The sequence below is a fragment of the Protopterus annectens genome, chromosome 6.part0 (genome assembly GCF_019279795.1).
Source record: "Protopterus annectens isolate FY-2018-M chromosome 6.part0, PAN1.0, whole genome shotgun sequence".
In the NCBI taxonomy this organism is placed as follows: Eukaryota; Metazoa; Chordata; order Ceratodontiformes; family Protopteridae; genus Protopterus; species Protopterus annectens.
Genome location: NC_056737.1, coordinates 1,996,297,905 through 1,996,317,820, shown reverse-complemented (window position 1 = coordinate 1,996,317,820; position 19,916 = coordinate 1,996,297,905). Strand labels below are relative to the sequence as shown.

Sequence of the window (19,916 nt, the reverse complement as noted above, 5' to 3'; positions counted from 1 at the left end):
CCTAATGCTTTGACTGAGCCTTGCAACCAATTGAAATGGGCTTTGTTTTTTACCATGTGTTTTTAGCCTTGCTTCTACAGTGAAGCATCATTTAGCAGAGCTTGTTTTATAGACTTTGTAGTACATATTCTGATAACAGATTTTTTTCATTGTAGTTCTGATCTCAGTGTATTGCATTTTAACTTTGATGTTAATGTTATGTTCTTTTGCATAAGATGGTAAGAGAAGCACTCCTTCTACATGACCCTCTCCCTGAGAAGTTGAATGGGCCATAGGGTGTTTGTTTGCCCTGGGGAATGAATGGGCTAATTGTGTGAGTGGGAGTGGAAGGGGAAGCTTGATGGTTGACTGAGGGAACAGTAGCAAACAATGACAGGGGCAGCTTGTAGATACCCTAAAGCACTAGAATTTATGAAAGCAGTTCTGTTCCATGGGTACTGAAAATTGGGAAAATAAGGGGTATCAGTGGCTGGGTTTAAAAAGGTCCTAGGGCCATTAGCCTAGTAACCTGTGGTCATATGTTTACTGCTTTTCTTGAATACAATTATTATCTTTGCAACAACTTCTGAAGTTCCAGTGGCTGTAGCAGAGTCCAGGATCATATCTGGCTAAGTCATTGCTTTCCTTTTTACTCAGTCTGCTGCAAGACCATATTGCCTGTACCTTGATTCTGCATTACTTTCCAAAATAATTCACTGTTGTGGCTTAGAACAATTAACCTAATATTGTGCATCTATGTGGACTTTACTTTGCCCAGTGTTTTTAAGTTTGTATGTTTCATGTGTTCTATACTTGGGCTTATCCTAACTGTTTAACTTGTTTGGTACATCTTGGAGCTTGTCCTGTGGCCCTGCTTGTGACATAATATATCTCATACACTTTATGCCCTGTCTTGTGTAACATTAATACCATTAATCTGCCACCTCTTGAAACACGTAACAATGTTGTATAATTCAGAAATCTGACTACCTACATTTTCCATTTTAAGTTCATATTGTGTACATCAGCCTGTTTCAAAAATTGTTTAGCTGAGAATCTTTGAAGACCCTTTTTTCATTCTTTGTGCTTTAACTCAGCTTTTCTTGTTCTTTTTACTATTCCCAATGGCATTCTTCTTTGTCAGTTATTCGGAAATGCCACTTGTCTTTGATGATCACCCAAAACCTTTCTGATCCCACATAAACCTCTAAACCCTGGTAAAACAACGCAACCTTCTCAATCCACTCTTTATGATCCTGAAAGTACCACCACCCTCTTTAACCAACACTTTATACAGTCTGTCATATCCCTTCTCAAGAACAGTAGTACCACCACCCCTCTACTGCCTCCCCTGCTGGATAGTCTTGCAAATCTCTTCACCCTAGAATGTGTTCCAACCTTCATCATCAAAATATGCCTTTTAAAGTTAAAACCAACCACTCTGGCACAAATTGTCTACTAATTTTATTAAGATTACTGATGGAGTCCTGGCCTATCCAGTGTCAGTTCTTATAAATCACTCCATCAGAGAGTTCAGTGTTCCCCTTCTCTGAAAAAACATGTTATTTCCTACCACTTCACAAAGGTGGTAACTCCACTGAACATAATTACCAGCCCACTGTGATTTCAGCTCCCCCTATCTCAAGTTCTAGATTAATGTGTACAATACCAACTAACGCCCACTACAGTACCTAGCTAAGCACTCTCTTCTTTTCCCATGTCAACATGGATTTCATTCCCACCACAGTGCCTCCACTGCCCTTTTCAAGTTAATTGAAACATGATTACCTAGATTTCTGTTTGTGTTTACAGTATCGGTCTTCTTCCTTGAGCTCTCCAAAGCCCTTGGCACGGTCTCCCACCCTGTTCTTCCTCAACACATGTCCAGCCTAAGCTGCCATGTCACAACCCTGTCATGGTTTCACAACTGTTTCTGTCACAAATCTCAAGCAGTCAAATAGCAGAACTCCTATTCTCCATTTCCACCCACATCAGTCAATGTTCCTCAGTGGTCCATCCTTGGCTCCATCCGCTGTAACATTTTTATAAACAACCTTAGTACAACTAGCAAAAATGCAACCATCATGCAGTATGTGGATGATTCTACTATCGTGTGCATAAAGTAATGTGAAAGACCAACAAGCAGCGACCCAAGAATCATTCTTTTCTATAGAAACTTGGCTGCAGAATACTCGATCCAAAAAAAAATCTAAATTACTCTTGTTCTTCCATAAAACCTATGAGAAAGATGAGTCTTCCTTTACTATCACCTTCTTTGGTAGCACAGTAATAGAACTGGTACAACATACTAAGCTGTTAGGAGTCCAGATAGATGACAGACTGAAATTTGACTTTCACATCCAAAACACCATCAGAAAGACCCACCAAAAAAGTGTGTCCCTATATAGAAGCAAAGCCTTCTTTGCAGATTCCTCCATAATTCAGATTGTCCAATACCTCTTCCACCTACATCCCACACGTCTCTGTGCTGCTTCTGTCTTAACCAATGTACTGTCCACTCTACTCACCCAGATGCAACAGTGTTAAAGTAGCAAAGCTCCTCACCAGCCTTCCCCATAAGTCTCACCATTGCCATGCTCTCAGACAATTGCACTGGCAGAATTACCTCATTGTCTATCTTTCTACTAGCTGCTTCCTGCCTACAAATCTTATCCATAAAACTAGCAGCTGTCCATCTCTCACCAACATCATTGAACCCAACACCCCCACCGGAAACAGCAAACCCTTATTACAACTAACAGAAGCTCATAATATAACAGGAGAATCACTATATTCCACCTATGTTTCTAGACTATGGAGCTCACTCCCTCATGCACTAAGACATAACCTCTCCATATGCTCCTTCAAAAAAGCATTTAGAGGCATACCTTATAAACTCCTGGCTCTTCAGCTGCTGCTCGCCAGGATAGCTGTGACATACTCTCTCCCCAGCCTCCTTCTCTTCCTATCTCTAAATCAGACTTTACCCTGATGGAAATTTAAAAAAATGAACAAGTACAGGAATCTATCTAGTTACAACCTCACCAACATGAGTGTTGAGGAAAAAATAAAAAACAGAAAAACAAGTAGTTTAAAAACTTCGTTGATGAGCTCAGTCACAATAATTTCCAAAAAATCATAAAACCCAGGTAATGTTCCAAAGCAGCAAGCCTTTTTTTGTCACAGACAAGCGATCCTCAGTAACAAAACAAATCAGAAGTACTTTACAATGTTAAACATATCAGCTGCTGCTCACCAGGATAGCTGTGACCTATTCTCTCCCCAGCCTCCTTTTCCCCCTTTCTCTAAATCAGACTTTACTCTGATGGAATTTAAAAAAAAAATAAATAAAAAGTACAGGAATCTAACTAGTTCCAACCTCACCAGCATTAACACTTAGAACGACACTTAGAAGTAGGTGTGGCAAATATATGCATTGTTTAATTTTAAACCAGTCTCTTCCAAGCAAACAATATAAACATGGCCATAAAAGTGCATTGAAGAACAGGAAGTATCCACCCCCACACAATTAGATCAAACTAAATCGTAGTTAAGGAGAACACTACCTATCTATTTGCAACCCACATTCCAAAATCGGTATTAAGAAAAGCATAGCATACATGTAAAAAGACTGACTTTTAACTAAAATCGCTTGGCTAACTAATGCAATAAAGCCTTCTTCATGTCTGTGACAAGAACTAAAATCATATATATAGGTAGAGTAAGTAAAAAGAGCTAACTAGATAGATACAAGAAAAAACACACACGGCTATCTAACCCCCCCCCCCCCAAATGTTTATACAGTGAAAACCAGTAGAAAAAAAAAAGTACAGAAAACAGTGGATGAAGTAAACTAGTAATGTATAAAAGTGTGCAGGTGCATGCATGAGTTTGCACCAGTATGCTGGATGGGGGAATTACACCAAAACTTTATGGTAATAGCGGCATGAAAAAATTTGTGTTTTGAATCCACCATTTAAATCTCTGGTGTGATGCAAGTGTACTAAAACTAATCAAATCAAAATTGATGTTAAAGTAACTAAACATAATTTATACACATTCTACACATCATGCTTTATTATTTTTGGTATGTTTGGTACCTTTTATGGTTGCCACCCATCCCATTATCAGCGGGATACTCATGGTTTGAGTGGCCTCATTCCATTGCCTGCTGTGCAGAGTAGTGGGACTTGAAAAGTCCCGCTTTTAAATTGCACTGAATTGCTGTGGAAAAGCCGCAAATACTTCCGGCTTTTCCATGGCAATTCCGTTACGTCACAAACCCGGATCTGCAGGCAGAGCTGTTCCCTGTTAGGTCTGAGTACTGTAATTCATGCAGCAATTGGCTGCAATTCATGAAGGGAATGGGGATTGGGGCAGTAAGAGCCCTGCAAATATCGCGGCTGTAGAGCGGTTTGGTTTTAGCACTTCTACAGCCGCTAAAAAAAAGGACCAGGATTTTTTTTTTTAGCCAGCCAGCCATCCATCCATTCATCCAGCCAGCCAGCCATCCATCCATTCATTCATCCAGCCAGCCAGCCATCCATCCATTCATGCAGCCAGCAATCCATCCATCCATTTATGCAGCCAGCCCATCCATCCAGCTATCCAGTCATTCAGCCAGCCCATCCATCCAGCTATCCAGTCATGCAGCCAGCCCATCCATCCAGCTCTCCAGTCATGCAGCCAGCAATCCAGACAGCCAGACAGCCATCCACTCATCCAGCCAGTAATCCAGCCATCCATTCATTCATCCAGCCAGCCATCCATCCAGTCATGCAGCCAGCCATCCACTCATCCAGCCAACAATTCAGCAATCCATTCATTCATTCATTCATCCAGCCAGCCATCCAGTCATGCAGCCAGCCATCCAGACAGCCAGCCATCCACTCATCCAGCCAACAATCCAGCCATCTATTTATCCAGCCAACCATTCATCTAGCCATTAATCCATCCAGCCATCCATCCATCCAGCTGCTACTCCCACCAATCAGCTAGCCACTCCAGCAGCCATCCGTCATACCCATATCAGCATCTCCTTCACCACTCCTGTAGTGACATCATTGCAGAGGGTGTGACCAGTGTCATATTGGCCACACTCCCATGTCCCACTTTGGCCCGCTTAAAAGGTGGCAACCCTAGTTCCTTTAGTAAATAAAAACATTTCCTCACAAACCCCCCCCCCCCCAAAAAAAAACTTTTACAGATTGTGAGGCAGCTTACGTAACTTCAGCACACTGTTAATAGAGCAATAGTAGTTAAGTCCTGTTTTTCTGAAAGCATTTAATTTCAGCTGCCAGCATAATTCTTTTTTTCTCCAAATCACCATTGACATCCCCTTCAAGCTTATCCATCTTCACATAGTCCAGAATGATAAATTTAAAATCAGAATGTCTGGAGTGTTCTAATAAGTGTTTGGGTAAGATGTCCTCTGGCTATTACTTCAGATGTCTTAAAGATAACATGCAATCCTCCTCTTAAGTTTATTCAGAGTCTTACCCACATAAAATGCAGGGCAGTCATTACACATGGCCCTGTATACAACTTTTTCAGTATTACAGTTGCCACCTGCTGAAGATTTCCCATTGCTTTAAGATGGTGCACTGAAATGAGATGCACTACATCAAGTACTCACAGAAAGTGCAGTTAGGTGGCCCACAGATTTTAGTGCCATGTCATCCTGGTGTTCTTTAATTTTCTTTTCCACATAGCTATGTATGCTTCTGCTCTTTTTATTTACAAGATTGGACACTCTAAATTGGCTCTAGGCATGAGTGCGTGTGTGCCTTCTGTGGAAGGTTGGACGCCGGGCTGGCAACTCGACACCATAAAACTCCACTGCCAATCATGAGCAGACAGGTGATCGGCTGTGGCGACCCCTAACCGGGAAAAAGCCGAAAGAAGAAGGGTGTTCTCCTAAAACCCCTAAAAGCTACTGTCAGTGAGGATGGCCCAGTTCTCCTTAATAATGGCTTTAATTGTAACCACAGGTGAAAGTTAAAATGCAGCTGTCCTTACTTTTCTCTTCTTTTGGGTTAGGGTGGCCTTGTTGCATAATTCTACCAAAAAGCCTATTCCACATAAGGGCATTGTTAGTTTTAGAATCTCTAATGTGGTCCAGGATCATATGTAAACATGTTTGATTGATATCCTCTTGTTAAGAAATAATTTTCAAGATCATTCATATTTTTGAGAAAAGGGGCCAAATCTGTGGTAATGCATGCAAATATGTAGCCTTGTGATTTTATTACATTGTGCTTAATTTTTACTGGATGTGTACTGTCTCTGTGAAGTAAGTAGTTCACTCTTGTTGGTTTCCTGTATAAGTTACTAATTAATCTTCCCCTGTCTTTATCAATACTGGCAGTCATTTCAAGGGAACTGCACTGACTCTGAGCTAGTGGAAGTGTTGAATTTCAGGAAAGAGGTGGAGATGTCCTTCAAGAATGCAACTGCAGTCATAACATATGGGTTGTCCTGCCTCAGGCAGCCCTCGGTCAGCCGAATTCCAAAGTCTGGGTCCGGCGTCAGCTGGTGTCGCCTCCTCTCCGACGTCACAACGGCTGGAGTATAAAGGCATCGGCCGACGCCATCTTCTTCAGTCTTTCTTGCCACGCAGGTGCCCGAAGCAGAAGCAGTTCGCAAGTGCCGGTCGGTCAGCTCCTGTATTTTCAGTACCGAAGTCATCTAAAAGCTAAGTACCCCGTTGGGGAACATTTATTCTTGCCTCAGCCGATGTCAGAACAAATTGAGAAAGTTAATAATTGTTTATCTTGTGGTAAACAAATACCTCATAAGGACTTCCATTCTCTCTGCCTTCCTTGCCTGGGCCCAGATCACAACGTCTCGGCCTGTGCTTGCTTTAATAAGCGCACTCTCAGGCGCCGGGCAGAATTCGCCGAGGACTTTTTCGGTGAATCCTTTGCGTATACCATGCTGTCGGATCAACCGACAACCCAATCTGCTAAAAAACGCAAGGACCGGGACCGACATCCTCGGCCCGCGTCCACTACCGATGCTACTCCCAAATCCTCGGCTAGCGCTCCGGTCCCCTCGGAAGTGGTAGATCAACCGCTCCAGGCCTGCGACACAGCGTTAACACGACCTTCGGTCTCGGAGATCTCGCCGGTGCCGGTTGTGGATTTTCCTCCGGAAACAGAGGTTCTGGATCTACCTGACACCATTACTGTGGACAAGGTAACGCCTGCACGTGGGGCTGCTAGGTCTCCTGTTTCCATGTCCATCAAAGCCTTTGCACGTGCTAAGGCCGCCAGTCAGGCCAAGGCCCATCCTAAACCTGCCCAGGCCCCTTCCTCTGATAAGCAGATCATGTCTCTGGCTGCAGATCTTATTTCCCTTATCAGGGGGTCTCAGCCTCATCCGGACAGGGGTTCTCAGCCACCTGCAGAAAAAAGGCCTAGAACTGAGCAGGCGGACGACCTCTCCTCAGATGAAGCCTCTGGGGATTCAGAGCATTCTGATGCCCAAGAAGAACCCTTCCAGGCCTACGAGGACTCTGATGCTGAGGAATCAATTCCCTCTGCCTCCCCTCCAGAGGATTTCTCTTTTGGTGAAGTCCTGCATTCCACGAGGGAACATTTTCAATGGCAGGGTCAGGAATTCTCTGACTCCAGGAAAAGGCTTCGCACTTTCCTCAAGCTTCCCCAGCACAGACCCTTGGCTATCCCTCCAGTTATGGATGTTTTGGATGATGTTTAGTCTGACTCCAGTGCCAACCCTGATTCTCTTCCTTCTGCTCCTGTCAAGCCGGACAGATATTACAGGTCCCTGACACTCACAAGCACCTTTTTAAGGCTCACTCTGTGGACCTAGAAACTATTTCACAGGGACCCAAGGGAGTGGCTTCCCCCTCTGCCAAAAACCCACTGCCAGCTGACAGAAAAGCAAGGTCCCTAGAGAGATGGGGTAAAAAAGTATATACCTCTACTACTTTAGCCATGAGGTCTCTTAACTGCCTTTTTCACATGTTTCAGTACCAAGATTTTCTCCTAGATGATTTACAGAAAAAGTTAGCCTCTCCTGAGCCTTTTGATAAAAAGGCACTGCAGGATCATATTCATAACACTCAGGTTAATAACCATTTTCTGCAGTGTGGTTATGATGCACTGGAAGCTTCATGTAGGGCAGCTATGACTGGGGCTGTAATACATAGACATGCTTGGTTGAAGGATCAGTCTTTGCCTGACCATGTCAAAGTAAAGTTACTGGATGCACCATTGGAAAAACAAAAGCTTTTTGGTGCTACTGCACAAGATGTATTGAAATCCATAGAGGAAAAAGCAAAGTCAGTACAGACAGTCAAGGATTTCATTCAGGTTCAGCCACCCAGATTCAGCAGAAACTGGCCCTCCAAGAATTGGTCCTTCCCCGGCTCTGACAAGTTTCAAAAGGGAAAAAGCAGACGTGGCCGAGGTAGAGGGCAATGCTGAGGATCTTACAGGGGACGCCAATGGCAACCTCCAAATCAAAGAAGTGGCGCAGACAATTCAGCTACACCACAAGGACAATCACAATGACTTAACTTTCGTACTGCCTACAAAGGTTCAAAGAGAAGCACCTTTGGGCGGAAAATTAGGCTTATTCTCACAAAACTGGCATATCTTAACCAAGGACAATTGGATTCTGGATTTGATAAACAAAGGTTACAGATTCCACTTCCACATTATTACCAATAAAACAAGGCATGCCAAACCTGCCACATCATCAAAGGGCAGTGGCACTCACTCAAGTTTCCAAGCTATTAAGTATAAAAGCAATAGAAAGGGTTCCTCCTCAGGAACAAGGCCAGGGATTTTAGTCAAGATTGTTCCTTGTAACAAGAAAAGAAAACAAGTGGAGACCCATACTGGACTTGTCAACTTTAAACACTTACCTCATTGTGCCAAAGTTCAAAATGCTGACGTTGCAGCAACTTCTTCCCATGTTGGGCAAGGGGTCTTGGCTGGTCACTCTGGACCTCAAGGAGGCATACCTGCATGTCCCAATCAGACAAAGCTGCAGACGATACCTCAGATTTCATGCAGGGACAGAGCATTATCAATTCTCAGCATTGCCGTTTGGCTTATCTACTGTGCCCAGAGTGTTCACGAAATGCCTGGCATCAGTAGTGGCACACTGCAGACTGCAGGGGATTCAAATATACCCCTACTTGGACGACTGTCTCATACAAGCAGACAACAAACAAACCTTTAAAGGGAATTTGGACTATGTCATGCATCTACTGCAGGCCTTGGGATACACAGTCAACATTCAGAAGTCAAACTTACTACCATCCCAACAAATTATATTCCTAGGAGCCAAACTGGACATGGAAAAACAAATGGCCTACCTCACGGAGGAAAAACAGCAGCATTTACCAGAGTACTTCAAAGGCCTAGCAAAGCTTTCCCAGCTGACTGCAAGGAAAATCCTGCAGGCCCTGGGCTTCATGGCATCTTGCATCCTTCTGATACCTTTGGCAAGACTTCATATGAGAAAGCTACAATGATATCTAAAAAACTTATGGTCTCAACACAGCAACAGCCTAGAGGACATAATCCCACTTATTCCATGTCTGCAGAAGGAATTTCTATGGTGGGCTCAAGCCAGTCAACTAAACGAAGGCATGCCTTTCAACAGACCTCAAGCAGACCAAATGATAACAACAGACGCCTCAGACCATGGATGGGGGGCGCACATGGAGGGCAGATGCATTCAAGGTCTTTGGACGCCAAAGGAAAGACATCTGCACATAAACCAAAAGGAGATGTTGGCAGTGATACATGCCATCGAGACTTTCGAAAAAACACTAAGACAGGGACATCTGCTAATAAGGACAGACAACACTACTGTCATGTGGTACATAAACAAGCAGGGAGGCACTCATTCTTACCCCCTCTGCAGACTAACAATGCTTCTCTGGGAAAAATCCCTGAGCCTGAGGATACATTTACAATCCCAGTTTGTACCAGGCAAGGACAATGTACTGGCGGACAATCTGAGCAGAAATTTCATGGATCCACACGAATGGATGCTGCACCCTCACATTTTCTGTCAACTGGCAAGGACATGGGGAAGACCGGACGTAGATCTTTTTGCTTCCCACTCAAATCATCACCTGGAAAAGTTCTGCACAAGGACTCACCACCCTCTAGCTTGGAAAACGGATGCTCTCTCCTTCAGCTGGAATTCTCTAAAAATGTATGCATTCCCTCCCCTGCCTCTGCTGACCAAGGTGATACTGAAGATCAAAGCAGAACAACCAACAGGCATCTTGATAGCTCCAGACTGGCCGAGGCAACACTGGTACCCTTTGCTATTGACCATAACTCGGACCAAGCCATGGCCTCTGACCCTATGGCCCCTGCTCCTAACTCAACACAATTACAGGACTGTACATCAAGACCTGAAAACATTGCATTTGACAGTCTGGAGGCTACTATGACTTCAACACCAAACTCTCTTTCCAAATCTGTTCAAGAGATCTTGCTGGAAGCACGCAGACCTTCCACCAGAAAACCCTATTCAGCCAAGTGGAAGAGATTCAGTATCTGGAATGCCAACAGGGGTCAGGACACAGCATTACTGAGTATACCTCAAATATTAGAATACTTGGCAGAACTATTTCATACTGGACTCTCATACTCCTCAATAAAGATTCATGCCTCAGCAATCTCAGCAAAATACAACTGTGACCCTCCAGTGTTTTCGCATCCTCTGCTAAGACAGTTTCTAAGAGGGATAAAGAATATTAAACCTCCCAGAAAACAGCCAGTACCTGCATGGGACCTCAACTACGTGTTGGAGAAACTAACTCTCCCTCCATTTGAGCCAGCAGCAACCTCAGAAATGTAATTTCTGTCATGGAAGATGGCCTTCTTATTGGCAGTCACCTCTGCAAGAAGAGATACAGGCACTCATGGCAGTGCCCCCCTTCCTCATTTTTCATCAAGACAGAGTCTCTCTAAGAACCAATCCTACATTCATGCCAAAAGTAATTTCCAGGGTGTCTCTAAATCAAGCTATTCATCTACCTGAATTCTTTCCCAATCCTCAAAATAAAGGGGAAAAACTTCTGCATACTTTGGACATACACAGACAATTACGCTACTACTTGGACAGAACTAAGGCCACCAGAAGGTCTGATCAGCTGCTTGTAGCGTATGCTGCTGGAGTACAAGGAAAAGCAATCTCCAAGCAAACTATTTCAAAATGGATTGGACATTGCATCAGATTTTGCTACTCTTTCCATGGGAAAAGTGTGCCAGCCAATATCAGGCCACATTCCACCAGAGCTATAGCCACTTCCACAGCCTTTCTAAGGGGAGTGGCAACAAAGGACATTTTAGAAGCTGCTACATGGAGCTCCGTGCATACATTTACCAAGCACTACAACCTGCCCTTATACTCCAGATCCCGAGCAGGCTTTGCTTCGGCAGTCCTGCAGGGGATTTTAGCTACACCATCCTTATCTTAGTTCCATCCACCCCCAGCTTGGCTATGGTACTCAACCCATATGTTATGACTTCAGTTGCATTCTTGAAGGACATAGTACAGTTTTGTACCTACCATAAATGTAGATGTCCGATAGATATGCAACTGCAGTCGGATTTTCACACCCTCCTACCCCTCTGTATCCTTCTTTTTGGGTCCCTACCCCTCTTCCCTTCAGCTGGGGGTATCTCCTATGGTGTATCTGTTTATTACTGTTGTGCATGTTTTGGATTCTTTTATCCATTTACCAAATTTAGCCTTCCTAGGAGGGCACCTGGCATCTGGGGCAAGAAACACTGAAGAAGATGGCGTCGGCCGATGCCTTTATACTCCAGCCGTTGTGACGTCGGAGAGGAGGCGACACCAGCCGATGCTGGACCCAGACTTTGGAATTCGGCCGACCGAGGGCTGCCTGAGGCAGGACAACCCATATGTTATGACTGCAGTTGCATATCTATCGGACATCTACATTTATGGTAGGTACAAAACTGTACTTTACTGATGTAGTGGATAAATTCAGTGAGTTTAGGTTTCAACCTTGCCAGGCAATAAATACATCATAAATAAAGCAAAGATAGCTGGTCATAAATCTACGATATTCATTTTGCAGTACAAATTCCTCCTCCCACTTGCCTAAGGCTACATTGGCCAGGTTAGGGGCCATAGCTCCACCCGTGGCTATCCCCCTCGTTTGTTTGTAAGCCTGGTCATTGAAACTGAAAAAATTGTAACTCAGCACCAAGTTTATTAGCTTTCCAAAGCATTCAGTTTGCCCTTGTGTAGCATTGTTATTTCTGCTGTAAGCCTCTGTGGTTTATAGGAGGGACAGAACCAAAACCAACAGATGACAAATGCCCCAAAAAATCGAAGACAGAGCTGGTTCATTTAAACTGTGCCTGATTATCAAAATGTATCATTTACGAACATTAAGATTTGTTGATAGTTTAGATGGGTTAAAAGGTAATGTCTGCATAAAATGTAATCTTTCTTATCCAAATGTTGTGTTAGTTTACAGAAAAGTTGTGTTTTGTGGGTTAGTATATTGTTAGGGTTCCATTTGTAGCCTAACAATCCAGGATTGGGCATTTACTTGGTCTGCCCAATTACTGACTGGGTTGATGACATTGTGCTAAGCTCAGTAAAGAGCGATTGTTATGGATATAAAATTGATTTGCGCCCTTTAGTGACTCAGTGGGTCTGGAAGGAAGGCAAGTTGCAGGTCACTTGGCAGGTGCGTTGACTGGATTTTTTGCGGTCAGTGGGAACTGAATATGATGGGAAATCTGGGTTAATGCAGTTGTGTTGAAAGTATTGAAGCTGCCTTTACAAGATAGTTTGCTTTAAGGCAAATGTCTTACAGGTTAACTCAAAAAGGCCAGCATCATGTAATTACATTTACCTCTGGAGCTTCACTGTGTCAGGAAAACTCCAAGTCACACGTACAGGGGGTGACTTCAGCAGGTGTCAATCAACAAGCAATGTATGTGTGATGTTACTGGCAAATCTGCATGACATGTCAGTCATGCATCATTTGCATGGTACATCACAGACACTATGCATGTCAATCACTCTGGCCACGCCTATTCCTGCACGAACTGACTGGGGGTTACTGTTGTAAAACATCACCATTAGTATTGGTAAATCATGATGTAAATGTTTCTGCAACCACTGTTCATACTAACCTATACGATTTCTTTGTTAATTTATATTCAAAGTAGAATTCAACATTGTAATATTTGGAGCTTTTCTCTTTGGGCCTCCATTGAAAATGGGCTTGTTTTCCCAGTCGGACTATCGGAGTTAACAAAAACAATAAATTAATGATCTGGGTTGACTGCAGTATTCTGCAGTTTCTCTTCTTTGACAAGAAAAACCTACTTGTAGATATGTAAAACAATAAAAATGTTTACTATTTTTAATTATATTCATTATAAAAGTATTTCATTTTCACATCTCAATTTTTATATTTGTTACTTATGTCTGAAAGTATGATAGATCTTATCAGTTTACTGTATTTGAGATGGTAGAAGAAATCCCCACGCACTGACAGTGTTACTTTATTGCCTTCATTGGGGATATTACACAGATGGGTCATGACTTCTTGTGAGCATGGTAATACATAATCAAGTCATGATTGGCTCAGTCTCCCTTATTGATTTAACAATCAATAGCATTTATATACTAAGCGTTTTCTCTGAGAGTATTTTATTAATCATATGAATGCAATGGATTCTTTTCCTAAATTCACCCTAGGATTGCCATGCAAAACATAGGGAACACAGAATGATTCTCTGGCCATGGGGTAAAATGTGCACAATTTCACTATGAATAATTCATTACCCTTTACTTCATATTCTTGCTTCATAATTTGTCATTAAGTCATGCCTATCCAACACTCATGCTATGAACCAGTCAGGGGTTTGCAGTGTTTTTCACTTGAGAGAAAAGCCCAAAACTGTTGCAGGTCTACCCTGTGATTATAATTCTAGATAGGTATGGCTATCTGATTTCTTGTCATTTAAATCCTGGTCATAAGTTAAGGCTACTAGCAAACTGTCCAGGTCATTTCATTTATGCCATACATGTCTAGAGCTTACATGTGAAGTTGTTCCATCTCGCCTTCATTCTTTACTGATGGGTTCGGAACTGATCCTTGGTTCTGACTCAGCCATTTTACTAAAGCTCGAGGTCTTCAACTAGCTTGTGGATCACTCCCTATCTCATGATGTTGTAGGGCATTCCTCAGATCTCATTTGCCGCTGAAACAGATTGAGCATCTTATCTAGCTCTGGCTAAGTGAAATTGTGTTTTTTTTATCTACTTTAAAGCTTTAACACTTTTAACATTTTCAAAAAAATTCTTTGTACATTGATAGTTTATTATTTTCTTGACTCACGTTTATAGCATCTTCTCTTAATATACAGTGTTTTGTTAGTTTTATTTGGCCAAGTGTTTTTAAGCCTCAAGTCCCCTATCCCTACTTAGAATTCTACGTTCGTTAGTATAGAAGTATGATATATATATATATATATATATATATATATATATATATTCTTAGTGTAGAAATTGTAGTTATTAGAGTTGTTAGAAACTATTTTGCTGCTTGCCTAACATATTTGTTTTCTGTTCAAAAACCAAGCGAAAACACAAAACGAACAAACTGATAAAATAAAAAATGAGCTTGAGAACGCAATCCCAAATGAATGAAATAAACTGTTTTATTAGCAGAACGCTCGGTCTGCTGTTAAGGATAGTGTGTGTTAACTTTTACTTAGAGAAATATTGAGCCCGTTTTAATTAGAGGGCTGTTTTTCCTTTTATTTCTATAGTAGATTTCTGCGTTGTGTTCTATTTGTTTTTTCAGCAAGGAGTTGTTAGAATTGCTTGTGTGTTAATCCAGTGTTGTTATCTCCTTATAGCTTGTTTTATTTAGAGAGGTTCTGAGCTCATTTTAATTAGAGGACTGTTTTTCCCTCTTTTCCTTGGTGTGTGTTGTACTGTATTGCTTTAAGAATGTCAAAGCAGCCTAAAGAGGCCAAACCTGCAGTTTTTAAAAGGTGCCCTATGTGTTCTCAAAAAATATCCATTACGGATGGACACACTGATTGTGTTTATTGTTTGGGGGCATTGCATTTACAGGAGAGCTTTCATGAAAGAAGGAATAAGCTGATCCTCAAAGGCGTACTAAAATCTACATTTTCAGAAGCTTTAGAACAGGGTCAAAGCCCTCCAAAAATGTCAGGTCTCCCCCTCTCAAAAATCAGACAGAGGCTCTAAAGGAGCATCCTCTTCATTTTCTGTTGGATCGGAACCATCCAAGAAAGTTTTAAAAGTGTCAGAGTCACTTGAACTTGTTCGGCCTTCCACCTCAGCTACATCTGTTTCGGGGTCAATAGTGTTGCAAGTTAGAAGCCTCTAACCTGCATTGGAGCCGGTTTCTCCTACACTAAGGTCACTAATATTATAGTCAGTGGCACCTCCAGCCCCATCCTCTCGTTCTTCCAGGAGCCTTTCAGACTATGATATGGATGCAGAAACTACTGAGGATGCCAGCGCTGGCCAAAATTTTGTCTGAACAGACCCAATTGGCTTTGGAACCGACTGGACCCGTCCCTTCTACATCGATTCATCCTCTGACCCAGACTGTGGTTTCGGAGCCGGAATGTATGGAACTGATAGAGTTGGAGCCATCTGGGCCGAGACCTACTTCAGCATCTTCGCTTCTGACTGCTCTAACTACCTCAGTGCCATCTGAGGTGTCTAGGAGATGACACTCTCCAGTCAGGTCCGGGGAGGACAGTCGGACCGAGTTTTAATCGGTTCCGAAGTTGGGGCCTTGGCACGCCTGAGTTCAGCTCCTGCCTCGGTCTTGGGGCCTCCCCCTGTGGTGCTGGAGAAATCTTCTGATTCCTTGGAACGGGGGGGTTTCCTCGGATCATGGGAGGGGGGGCTTTCGTGGCTATGAGGAGGGAATTGTCTCCACGGGCATCCTCTCTGTCAGATCCTCCTGTTCCTCCCCCTAAAGCACCAGTGTCTGTTTCAGCATAGCCGATCCCACAACAGCGTAGAGACCTGAAGCCTCAGGAAGCCCCAAAAGGCGAACCCCTCTCTTCCGGAACCTCTCCGGAGTGCCCGGCCCGAAGAGGTACCCTGGAAGAGACTATGTAAGAGGAAGCATTTGGACTCCGTGGAGGAGTCACTCACATCAGACATTGATCTTGATGAATTGGAAGGGTCCCCACATTCGCCCTCTGAAGATGTCTGTTTTGCAGACATCTTAGAGGTCCTTAAGCAGAGAGGCAGCTGGAAGTCCACCACCTCTTCTGATGAGGAGTCAGTTTACCTGAAGGCTTTTGGGTCTTGACCTTCGCCACTTGGGTGTCTCTCTGCCTTTTGACAAGTCCATGGAATTAGTTTGTGAAAAGGCATGAGAGTTTCCAGGCACAGTGGAACCTGTCCCTAGGAGGCCAAATAAATTCATAACATCCCCGGAAGACAAGACATTTCTCACAAAAGGTGTACCTGTAGATGCTATAGTTTGTGGCGGCAGCCACCAAAACGGAGTTATCAGAAACATCCATGTCTGTCCACCCTCCGAATAAAGAATCATGTACTATGGACAGGTACAGTAAATGCATGTTCTCTTTAGCAACCTTTACACTACGGCCCCTGAATTACACTGAATTTGTCTGAACCCCTCTGGATATAGCATATAAGTGTTCATATATGCGTTGTTTGAGTTGACGCTCAGTTTTACCCAAATAAAATACAGGGCACAATTTACACTTAGCCAAGTAAACAATACCTTGACTTTCACAATTATATTTGTCGTCAATGGAATATTGAAAACCATTAATGTCAAAGGAAGGTCCTATTAATATATATTTACAATATTTATATCTGCCGCATTTGAACAAACCTTTTATGTTTTTTGTATGGGGCCTCAAATAATTTTTTCAAATTGGGTCCTTGTTTGAAAGTTATCAAAGGTTACCTTCTGGGTAAGCTGCTGAACCAAAACTGTAAGGGTGCCAATGCTTCCCGTTTCTGCAGACGAATGCATTGGCAAGGCATGTTAGTGAGTTTAACACACACAGTTTTCAATTTGTTGTGGTGCAAAGTGTTCCCAAGAATCCTAGGGGTGGTCCTTAGCATCTCAGATTAGAAGAACAGGAATTGTTATGGCAATTACGCACTAATGCGCATGTATATGCAGAAATTAACAATATTTGTTCCATTAAATGTTTGCTCAGATTAAGAGCTTTGGAACGTTGATCTTTATATTTTTGCATATATTTATATATATATATATATATATATATATATATATATATATATATATATATATGTATATTTTAAATTACGGTTATATTGTCTGTGATATATGTTTTTATATCATATATCACACATTGATAATGTGTTTTATTTAATGGGTTGGAGAGTGTATTTTTAATTTAAGTGTTACAAGTGTCAACTTTTTAGGGAATTATGACGCATGTAATTTAAGGTGTTGAACTTTTTGGCATTATATTTTCTATTTGATTGGAGTAGGTCTAGTTAATTAATTGTTTAATAGTTTTAATGCCTTAGTGATGTCATTGCTCATTATTATTTAACATTTCAGTGTTGTCAGTTTAAGTGTCTGAAGAAGTGCACGTATTTGTGGTGCATGAAAGCGCTAACACAATAAACGTTTGTGGACTTGTCATTTTGCGGTTTGTGGATTTCTCCTTTCCTTTGGTGTTTTTTAAGTTGTTTTGATTCGTATTTTTTTCAAGATCTGGGGAATGCCCTACAGCATCATGGGATAGGGAGTGAGCCTCCACCTAGTTGAAGACCTCGAGATTTAGTAAATGGACGAGTCGGAACCCCATCAGTACAGAATGAAGGCAAGATGGATAACTCTCATGGAATGTTATGATGGATACATAACTTCTTTTTTTGTGGCACGCCTACAGCAATATTTTGCAACAGTACAGGGAGCTTTGTAAGATGGGTATTAACTCAGTAGTCTCGGTTGGTCTGTGCCTGTCACAATCCCTTTTAATGTCTTAATTCTGTCTGTTTTAAAACTTTAAATTGTCTACATCTGACTGCACTTTCATTTTTTGATTGATAGTAGCCTAGTCTGTTGATGCTTAAACTTTGTTTGAGGTCTACTCAGTTAAAGCCTTTTTCAGAGTTCTAGGTTAATAAAGTAAACAATTTGAGCATTCCTGTGGTAAGCTGCTACCAAAGTCAAGTGGTGAGACAGACCTGTGAAAGAGATGACATCACCCAGATGAAAGTTCCATGGTTTATTCTAGTCATAAGGGTGTTTTTCCTCCACACCAAGGTGACACTTGTTTAATTTTATGCCACTGGATGCTGTTAATTAAAGCCAGAAAATTTGGCGTGCATCGACTTACTGGGGATGAACATTTTTAATTGTTGAGATGAATGTTTTATATATATATATATATATATATATATATATATATATATATATATATATATATATATATACATATACATATATATATATATATATATATATATATATATATATATATATATATATATACATACACTGATTTTTACTAAGCCTAGAAGTTGTCCTGCGTGAACCATACTGCCAGTCACAAAAAAGCCAGATTGAGATTATCCACTCTTTAACAGTAAGGGGGTGACATTACTATTTTACCATTTGGTTCTTCTGGTGTTTCTAAAGTTGCTCTTTGTAGTGTTTATTTTTCTTTTAACTGGCTGTCATGTCTTAACTGCATTTGTGGCTGAAGATGCATTTTTTGCCATTATATCAGCAGGCTGGCTAGTTCATAGGCTTTTGTAATGGATTTTGCTGAACTTTCTAAAAAGTGGAGGTACTCTTGGCTATACATCTGTCCTCTAGATGTAAGTATTGAAAAACTGCCCCCTTGTCTTTCTTTTTACTCAAGTGCAGCAAATTGGAGATGTACATCTTGGTTCATTTTATCTCATCACTTTGTAGTCATGCCCTTTGGGTGAGTTAAAATGCTGCTCTCATCTTTGTTTGGCCTTTATTTAAAGTACAGGTGCTGCTTTAATGTGGTCTTTATTTGTGCATGTAAACATCTGTAGTGGTGGTGTTTTAACTCTACAAGAGAAAGATTTCTTTTAGTTTTTTTTTTTCTTTTCCTCCGTTTATGCTTGCCAGTTGTCAGTTCTCCCACTACCACCAGTCTTCTTTGAGCTCATTTGTTCCCCATTATACGAACCTCTGAGAGAGAGAGTTTGGCAGGGTGAGATGCAGCTGGAGGAGGCCATCATCCATGCAGCCGTGGAAGTTTTGTTATTCTGCACTATATTTTTTCTTCAACTGCTGCTAGTTTGGCTGGTTGCCTCATTCAAGTAGCTTGTGGTTGTGTCTTCTCCCCCTTCCACTGCATATTAGGGTTACCTGCATTTAAGGACAGACTATTAATTTTCATCAGTCTGGCAAACTACTTGAGGTACCCTTACTTCCAGTTATTACATTTTCCTGGGATTTTTAAATTAGTCACGGACTCCTTCATCACAGTAGTCTGATTTCCACATAACATTCCTGGGATATCATGATACAGTGTGCACAAGCCAAAATGTGGCTACTGTGCTTCTGTACATTATGGTAGATGTGGAAGTCTTGGCCCTTCCTGTTGCATGTCCCTTTCCCTGATTCCAGGTGGGAGACCCGTTCTTAGATGGTCATTGCTTCCTGCATGGTCTGGGTCTCTACTGGATGAAAGTTGTCTGGGTCACAGTCAGTGCTTTAACCCTGTCCACTAGAATGTCAGGTTTTCAGGAGAAAACCTGTATGTTTACAAGTATTTGCAAGTTTTAGTGAATGTGGTTTGAGAAAATTTTTTGTTGGTTTACTGATGCCTGGCTTCCTAAAAGATAAATGTGGAAAATAACATTTCATGATTCTATTAATCTTTAAACTAAAT

The 19,916-nt window shown here is 41.8% G+C and overlaps 1 protein-coding gene across 1 annotated transcript in view; it reads left to right on the top strand.

The window, feature by feature from the left end:
* AGPS (alkylglycerone phosphate synthase) overlaps positions 1-19,916 on the top strand; it is a 1,624,661-nt gene that overhangs the window by 902,535 nt on the left and 702,210 nt on the right. The window lies entirely within an intron of this gene.